This window comes from Mustelus asterias, chromosome 18 (assembly GCF_964213995.1).
Source record: "Mustelus asterias chromosome 18, sMusAst1.hap1.1, whole genome shotgun sequence".
NCBI classification, from domain to species: domain Eukaryota; kingdom Metazoa; phylum Chordata; class Chondrichthyes; order Carcharhiniformes; family Triakidae; genus Mustelus; species Mustelus asterias.
Window position 1 is genome coordinate 45,920,908 of NC_135818.1, and position 10,311 is coordinate 45,931,218.

Here is a 10,311-nt window from a genome sequence, read left to right on the forward strand (position 1 = left end):
CCTCCCCACCCTTAGACTCTATGCCACGACTGATGCCAGTGAGTGACTCATGTGCCCTCGCAACCATCCAATCCTGGCACCTGACTGCTTCTCCGAAAACTGCTACCGGAATTGTCAGGCATTACCTCTCCCTGCCAAAGCCATGCTGCCCATCCCGAATCAACCCACGCCTCCCCGAGTGGGGCCTCATGCTCCCCACTTCTGCATCATCGCCAACAATGCCTCCATCATTGATTTGCGATGCTCGGGATCGCCAGGGCAGCATCACAGCTTGCCTTACACTGAGGGAGAATTTAGCATGGTCAATGCACCTAACCAGTACATCTTTCGGACTGTGGAAGGAAACTGGAGCACCTGGAGGAAAGTATTGAGAAAGCAGGGGGGCTGCAGAAGGACTTGGACTGGTTAGGAGAGTGGGCAAAGAAGTGGCAGATGGAATACAATGTGGAAAAGTGTGAGGTTATGCACTTTGGAAGGAGGGATGGAAGTATAAACTATTTTCTAAATGGGGAAATGCTTAGGAAATCAGAAACACAAAGAGACTTGGGAGTCCTTGTTCAAGATTCTCTTAAAGTTAACATGCAGGGTCAGTTGGCAGTTAGGAAGGCAAATGCAATGTTAGCATTCTTGTCGACAGGGCTAGAATACAATAGCAGGGATGTACTTCCTAGGTTATATAAGACTCTGATCAGACCCTATTTGGAGTATTGTGAGCAGTTTTGGGCCCCATATCTAAGGAAGGATGTGATGGCTTTGGAAAGGGTCCAGGGGAGTTTCACAAGAATGATCCCTGGAATGAAGAGCTTTTAATATGAGGAACGATTGAGAACTCTGGATCTGTACTCATTGGAGTTTAGAAGGATGAGGGGAGATCTTATTGAAACTTATAGGATACTGTGAGGCCTGGATAGAGTAGATGTGGAGAGGTTTCCACTAGTAGGAAAAACTAGAACAAGAGGGCACAACCTAAAGAGGCAATCCTTTAAAACAGAGATGAGGAGGAATTTCTTCAGCCAGAGAGTGGTGAATCTGTGGAACTCTTTGCCACAGAAGGTTGTGGAGGCCAGGTCATTGAGTGTCTTTAAGACAGAGATAGATAAGTTCTTGATTAATAAGGGGATCAGGGGTTATGGGGAAAAGGCAGGAGAATGGGGATGAGAAAAATATCAGCCATGATTGAATGGCGGAGCAGTCTCAATGGGCCGAGTGGCCCAATTCTGCTCCTATGTCTTATGGTCTTACAGTGAATCATCATCACCCATCTGCCTAGCCAAATCACTCTCTGACAAGGCCACCCCAGGCCCATCACCCTGGTGTGATGTCAATGTGACCCTCAGGTTGGGAGTGGGGAAGGGGTGTGCCCTGTTGGGAACTATAGACCAGGTTTCTGGAGGGGGCGTTGAAGGGTTCTGGGGGGTGTTGGAAGAAGCCGGACACCATACCTCTTAATGTGTGAACCTAGCACTGATGAGGGCATCCCTGGTCCTTCTGGTAGACCGACAATTGCTGCCACCGCTGGTCCAGCATTCTCTGCATTCTCTGCTCCTCCTCAGCCTCATCCTTCATACCCTCCTGGTCCAACTCCTCCACAGAGGCCTGACGCTCCTCCCCCTTCTCCTTCATACTATCATCCCCACTGCTGCGCCAGGTTGTGGAGGACACCATGATGCAGGAGACCTTCTGGAGATTGTACTGCAGGTCATTGCCAGAGTGGTGCAGGCAGCAGAACCGCATCTTAAGCAGGCTGATGCACTGCTCGGCAACAGACCAGGTGGTAGTGTGGAGGGACTCATTATAGTGGGTCTCTGCCTCAGTCTTAGGCTTCCGCGCAGGCGTTATTATCCATGACCTCAGCGGGTAGCCCTTGTCACTCACAAGGATGTTTGAATACCCCAGGACTTAGCTGTCGTGTGTACTTCCCGGGAAGCATCTGAGTGCTCCAGGATGTTAGTGAGGTGGTCACACATGATCTGCAGGCTCATGGTGGGGAGTGGGGGGGAAGAGAGAGACAGAGAGAGAGACAGTCCGTAATGTTATCCATCCCAGGCCCCTCAATCTCTCCTGGCATGCTCTGTCCCATGCGTCTGAACCCTGGCAACCCCAACCATTCCTGATGCAATGTACCAACCTGATTGTCTACCGACCATTATCACATTATTGCCTCAGCAGCCATGAACACTGCCCCCTCATGGTCTCCAATGGCGTCCCACACCGCTGTATCCTCCCTTCATGTAACGCGCCACGATGCCTTCTACACACTAAGTGCAGTTGTGTGCTGCTGGTGTACAACGCAGAGGTGCCTCCCACCACCCCCTCCTCCCCCCAGAAAGCCGCACACCCCCACCCCTCCCAGATATGAATCCCTGATATCACAGGCTATTGGTGATAGCATGAGACAGACTGGGTTCAGTACTCTGGCACTCACAAAGAGCATAAAGGTGGCTGTGGGAAGGTCCTCATTGCAGAACCCTTGCAGTGTAAACCTCCGTGCACCCACCTGGATGTCTGGCGCAAACTGGCTTCCAGACATGCAGTGCAATTCAGACAGAGGGTAGGGAAGCACCCTCCTGACTTCCATGCGACAGGTGCCCACTGTAGGAAGCACTGCAGAGTTCATGCAGTCTGTAGCTCCATGCTAACCCCCACCCCTCCCAGATATGAATCCCTTGATTGGGGCAACAGCTGCCAGGTGCCTGTGACTGTCAATGGGGCCTGGAATGGGATGTCTCCAAATATCCACAGAGCCTTTACGGCTGAGAGGTGGTAGAATGGAAGGTGTGACATTAATGGGATTTGATCTCGACCTCTGGAACTCATCGGGAGTCTTTCAGCAGGCAGGGAGAATGCTTGCCACCCAACCCCAACCCAGTGCTGACACCCGTGTGAGGACCCCCAGTGAGCCTGAGCCCCCCAAGCCCCTGCGCTCATGGGTGCCCCCCACCCCACCCCGCATCATGGCAGCGGCTGACCCATCCTCTTGCACCCTGGAGGTTGGTGCACAGTGCTACTCACCTCCTCACTCATGCTCACAAATGCTGCGAATTCGCTAATGAGATTGAAATGCAGTCAATCTCATGCTAATCAACCTGGGCAAGAAAGGACCTGAACCGGTTTTCACCATTAGAAAGGGGCTGGGAGAATTGCAATCTGTTTGGCGCCAGGTGCAAAATGGATTTTTAGGCTCCTACGCTATTCACCAGCATTAGCGCAATCTACTAACAGCGTGACGAGGTCGGAATATTCTCCCGTCTTTCCCTCTGCGCAGATGCTGCAAGATCCACTGGCCGGTATTTTATGACCTCGCTCAGGCGAGGCTCGTAAAATCTCGCCCAAGGCCAACGGAGAATTCCGTTCTGCGGGCCTCAATTCCGGGGCGGGCGTGCCAGTAAAATTCTGGCCGCTGAGTTTATCCAGCATTTCCTGTTTGCATTTTAGATCTCCAGCATCTGCAGTACGTTGCCTTTGTTGAAATAAAATGAGAGTTGGGCTGGCAGTAGTAAACAGGAACCAGAAAACCCAAACCTGAAAAGCATAACTGCAATTTAAATCAAACTTCGAAGTTCCAAGCTGGCAAAGGAAACCAGAAGTATATCAGTTCTATGAATGGAACAGAAACATAGCAATTTGCTACACTAAAGTAACTGACACAAGCTTAATAAACACTAACAATTCAAACAGTACATAACTCAAACCTAGCCCTGAGTAAAAGCCTAAAAGCAGGTTCACCACTTCAAGGTGACGGAATAAGTTAAATTCTTCTTTAGTACATTGGATTTCAGGATTTTATTGATGTTTTGGGATCATATTCAGGTTACTTTTCTGTGAAAATTCAAACACAATAGCCTTAGGTATTGGATTATGTTCTATGATTTAGAATATATGTTAATGCGTACCTATACATAATTCAACAGATTTTGAGTGTGGCATCACCACATATCCAGAAAAGAAATCAGCGATTCATTCATCAGGTAAAGTGCCAATCAGAGCTGAGAGGAAATCTCGAAAGAGAATTCCAAGAGCCGTAAGAAAGCAGAGTGATTGGCAGAGACACAGATTGGCTAAATTCCATCGTTGTGTTAGAGAATGGTTATGAATTTGCCTGGATCCCAAAAATCCTAATCAAACATTAAAGAGGAATTGCTGCCCTATTCCAGCAATGGGAGAGATCAAGCCAGCACGAGCAGGGGGTAAAGGTTTCAGCCAACAATGGATACTGGAATGTGAAGTTTGACAAGGAATTTCGCTGTTGATAACATTCACCACACCCGCTGGACAGTACAAATTCCTGAAAAGATTTCTAGACTTGATGCATACATGAGTTCTTTCACACCCAAATTGTCAAAATACACAGTAAACCTGAGAGCTGATGGGAGAGGATATTGAGTACCGGTGGTCAGAGTCACACGAGAGGTGTTCCAACAAAGTCAAAGAAGTAGTATTGCAAGAAGGCAAGCTTCTCTTGCCACAACAGAACAAAAGTCTCTCATGCAGCAAGTAGATACATCTATTAAAGGACTGAGAATGGTGCTGGTACAGGAGGGAGGACCCATAGCATTTACATTCAAAGCTCCAACACCAACTGAGACCAGACAGGCCAACATTAACAGAGAGCTTTTGGCAGTCGTGCATGGATGCGAGAAATTCCATACATATCTCCATAGAAGAAAGTTCGTCGTGGAACGTGATCATCATCCACTTGAGCGAATCTACAAGAGGAATCTGTGTAAAGCACCAGGAAGACTACAGAGGTTAGTCTTGAGGCTTCAGAATGATGATTTCACTATGAAATTCAAGCCAGGAAGAGAAATGGTGCCAGCAGATGCCACATTTTGTTTGTCATCATGTGAGAAAAACAAAATAAAATATCAATGAGTAAAAATCCATCACCTAGTGAACATAATACCATTGAAACTGAGTGAAATTAGAAATGAGACGACATGTTACAAATGATTCAGGGATGGCCTGATAAGATAGAGAAACGCAAACAGCTGTGCACCAGTATTGGTCTATTACGAATGACATCGCACTGAAAGATGGTATTCTGCTGGCCGGATCCAGAATCATTTTATCCAAAATGATGTGGAAAGAATTTCAGAAGATCTATTTAAATGTATATAAATTGGGTTCACACATGTTGTGGGCATGAACCGCCGGCGAGAGGCAGAGAAAATCAGAAGTCGTGATCGCGCTGGTAAGATTTGTGACTTCCAGCTTTCATCAGATATTGAGCCCCTGCTGCTGGTCCCACAGACAGTGAACATGGGCTCAAGATCCTGCCCAATGTTTTCTCAAAAAAGAAATCAAGTTATAAAAGACTCTTAATTTTAAAATTCAATTGTTAACCAATTTAGTCTAGACATAACAGGAAAAAAATGTTAATGATTGGAACAGTATTTTTATATATGAAGGCAATTTTTTAACTGAAGAGGTATTTTATCTTGTTATATTATACCAGCAGATTGGAGACTGGCAAATGTAACCCCGATATTTAAAAAAGGAGGGAGGGAGAAAACAGAGAATTACAGACCGGTTAACCTAACATCAGTAATAGGGAAAATGCTAGAGTCTATTATGAAGGATGTGATAACTGGACATTTCAAAAATATCAATGGGATTAGTCAAAGTGAACATGGATTTATGAAACAGAAATCATGTTTGACAAACATATTGGAGTTTGTTGGGGATGTAACTAGTAAATTAGATAAGGATGAGCCAGTAGATGTGTTTTTGAATTTTCAGAAAGCTTTTGATATGTCCCACATAAAAGGTTAGTGTGCAAAATTAAAGCGCATGGGATTGGGAGTAATATATCAGTATGGATTGAGAATTAGTTCACAGACAGAAGCACAGTGCGGGAATAAATGGGTCTTCTTTGAAGTCATGATGTAGAGATGCCGGCGTTGGACTGGGGTAAACACAGTAAGAGTTTTAATAACACCAGGTTAAAGTCCAACAGGTTTATTTGGTAGCAAATGTCATTAGCTTTCGGAGCGCTGCCCCTCCGTCAGATGGAGTGGATATCTGCTCTCAAACAGGGCATACAGAGACACAAAATCAAGTTACAGAATACTGATTAGAATGCGAATCTCTACAGCCAACCAGATCTTAAAGATACAGACAATGTGAGTGGAGGGAGCATTAAGCACAGGTTAAAAAGATGTATATTGTCTCCAGACAGGACAGCCAGTGAGATTCTGCAAGTCCAGGAAGCAAGATGTGGGGATTACTGATAGTGTGCCATAAACCCAAGATCCCGGTTTAGGCCGTCCTCATGTGTGCGGAACTTGGCTATCAGTTTCTGCTCAGCGACTCTGCGCTGTCGTGTGTCGTGAAGGCCGCCTTGGAGAACGCTTACCCGAAGAACAGAGGCTGAATGCCCGTGACTGCTGAAGTGCTCCCCCACAGGAAGAGAACAGTCTTGCCTGGTGATTGTCGAGCGGTGTTCATTCATCCGTTGTCGTGGCGTCTGCATGGTTTCCCCAATGTACCATGCCTCGGGACATCCTTTCCTGCAGCGTATCAGGTAGACAACGTTGGCCGAGTTGCAAGAGTAGGTACCGTGTACCTGGTAGATGTTGTTCTCACGTGAGATGATGGCATCCGTGTCGACACGTCTTGCAGAGGTTGCTGTGGCAGGGTTGTGTGGTGTCGTGGTCACTGTTCTCCTGAAGGCTGGGTAGTTCGCTGTGGACAATGGTCTGTTTGAGGTTGTGCGGTCTTTACTGCCTCCCGAAGATACACAAGGCAAACACACCCGGCCGTCCCATCGTATTGGGCAATGGGACCCTGTGCGAGAACCTCTCCGGCTATGTCGAGGGCATCCTGAAACCCATTGTACAAAGAACCCCCAGCTTTTGTCGCGACACTACGGACTTCCTACGGAAACTCAGCGCACATGGAGCAGTTGAACCAGGAGCACTCCTCGTCACAATGGATGTCTCGACACTCTACACCAGCATCCCCCACGATGATGGCATTGCTGCAACGGCCTCAGTACTCAACGCCGACAACTGCCAGTTTCCAGATGCAATTTTACAACTCATCCGCTTCATCCTGAACCACAATGTCTTCACCTTCAACAACCAGTTCTTCATCCAGACACACGGAACAGCCATGGGGACCAAATTTGCACCTCAATATGCAAACATCTTCATGCACAGGTTCGAACAAGATTTCTTCACCGCACAGGACCTTCAACCGATGCGATACACTAGATACATCGATGACATTTTCTTCCTTTGGACTCATGGTGAACAATCACTGAAACAACTATATGATGACATCAACAAGTTCCATCCCACCATCAGACTCACCATGGACTACTCTCTGGAATCGGTTGCATTCTTGGACACACGCATCTCCATTAAGGATGGTCACCTCAGCAACTCACTGTACCGCAAGCCCACGGATAACCTCACGATGCTCCACTTCTCCAGCTTCCACCCTAAACACGTTAAAGAAGCCATCCCCTACGGACAAGCCCTCCGTATACACAGGATCTACTCCGATGAGGAGGATCGCAACAGACACCTCCAGACGCTGAAAGATGCCCTCATAAGAACAGGATATGGCGCTCGACTCATCGATCAACAGTTCCAACGCGCCACAGCGAAAAACCGCACCGACCTCCTCACAAGACAAACACGGGACATGGTGGACAGACTACCCTTCGTCGTCCAGTACTTCCCCGGAGCGGAGAAACTACGGCACCTCCTCCGGAGCCTTCAACATGTCATTGATGAAGACGAACAACGCGCCAAGGCCATCCCCACACCCCCACTTCTTGCCTTCAGACAACCGCACAACCTCAAACAGACCATTGTCCGCAGCAAACTACCCAGCCTTCAGGAGAACAGTGACCACGACACCACACAACCCTGCCACAGCAACCTCTGCAAGACGTGCCGGATCATCGACACGGATGCCATCATCTCACGTGAGAACACCATCTGCCAGGTACACGGTACCTACTCTTGCAACTCGGCCAACGTTGTCTACCTGATATGCTGCAGGAAAGGATGTCCCGAGGCATGGTACATTGGGGAAACCATGCAGATGCTACGACAACGGATGAATGAACACCGCTCGACAATCACCAGGCAAGACTGTTCTCTTCCTGTGGGGGAGCACTTCAGTGGTCACGGGCATTCAGCCTCTGATCTTCGGGTAAGCGTTCTCCAAGGTGGCCTTCACGACACACGACAGCGCAGAGTTGCTGAGCAGAAACTGATAGCCAAGTTCCGCACACATGAGGACGGCCTAAACCGGGATCTTGGGTTTATGTCACACTATCAGTAACCCCCACAGCTTGCCTCCTAGACTTACAGAATCTCACTGGCTGTCCTGTCTGGAGACAATACACATCTCTTTAACCTGTGCTTAATGCTCCCTCCACTCACATTGTCTGTATCTTTAAGACCTGGTTGGCTGGAGAGATTCGCATTCTAATCTGCATTCTGTAACTTGATTTTGTGTCTCTGTGCCCTGTTTGAGAACAGATATCCACTCCATCTGACGAAGGGGCAGCGCTCTGAAAGCTAATGGCATTTGCTACCAAATAAACCTGTTGGACTTTAACCTGATGTTGTTAAAACTCTTACTCTTCTTTGAAGTGGCAGACAGTGACCAGTGGGGTCCTGCAGGGGTCAGTTCTTGGGCTCCAGCTATTCAAAATATACATCAATGATTTAGATAAAGGAACCAAAAGTAATATTTCCAAGTTTGCTGTTAACACAAAATTTGGTGGGAATGTAAGTGGTGAGGGGATGTTAAGAGGCTTCAGTGTGATTTAGACAAGTTGAGTGAGTTGGCAAATACATGACAGGTTCAGTATAATGTGGATAAATGTGAAGTTATCCACTTTGGATAGAGAAACAGAATGGCGGAGTATTTTTAAATGGTGATAGATTGGGAAATGTTGACATACAAAGGGACTTGGGTTCCCTAGTAAACCAATCATTGAAAGCAAGCATGCAGGTCCAGCAAGTAATTAGGCAGGCAAATGATATGTTGCCAGCCTTAATTGCAGAAAGACTTGAGTACAGGAGCAAAGATTACTGCAGCTATACAGGGTCTTGGTGAGACCACACCTGGAGTATTGTGTGCAGTTTTGGTCTCCTGATTAGGAAATGACATACTTGCCATAGAAGGAGTACAGCAAATGTTCACCAGGCTGATTCCCGGGATTACAGGATTGTTGTAAGAGGAGAAATTGGGTTGATTGGGCCTGTATGGGTCGACTTCGAGCCCAGGGAGTAGGGGGTGGGGGTAGATTTTCAGCATTTTAAACTGTTTTGTGATTTTATTTCTCTGCCCATTTTTACTACACTGTTAAATTAGAAAACTCAATGCAAAACATTCAAAATAAAATTTGCTGCATTGTGTGAGAAAATGCCATTGAGCAAATAAGATTGCGCAACCAAATATTCAATCTTTGTATTATACTTAACCATTTCCGGGTTCACATTCATTAAACTTCCATCTTTAAAATAAAACTCTCATTTTTGTTTTTTATGCTGATTTTCTCCATTAAGATTAAATGCATTTCAGTATTAATGCCATCCTTTTAGTTTACCTTATTTTCAAAGGGACACATGACCATTATTTAAACGTTTTAGTAATCAAAGATAAATCAACATCATTAAATGTAAAATCTAACTTGGGCTTACCTTCCTTCTTATAAGGATTTTGTTTTGCACACGTTGATGATCTTTAGAAATGTAAAGACAGCAATCCGGTATAAATTACTGTAATTCTCCAAGTGCAATCAGGAGACATTAAAGCCATCGTTCCTAATCTATCAGCTTTGTGAAACCATTTTCAAAATTTACTGAATTTTTAATCTATCTTTAACAACACTGTTCTTAGTTCTGGTGATCCTGCGGCCTTCAGTAGGGGATACAGCACGGTTTTAAACAAAATTTATAGATATTGCAAAAGAAAGACTAACATTTCTATAGCGCTGTTTATGAACACTTTACATTTCAAAGCGCTTTACAACCATTAAATTATTTTTGAAGTGTGGTCATTGTTGTAAAGAAGGAAGTACAGCAACTAGTTTGCACAGAACAATCTCCTTCAAACAGCAATGTGATTGTGACCAGATCATCTGTTTTTGTGATGTTGATTTATGGATTAATATCGACAAAGATATGTAGAGGGACAGGTAGTATTGAGAAAGCAAGGAGGCTGCAGAAGGACTTGGACAGGCTAGGAGAGTGGGCAAAGAAGTGGCAGATGGAATACAATGTGGAAAGTGTGAGGTTATGCATTTTGGAAGGAGGAATGGAGGCATAAAGTATTTTCGAAATG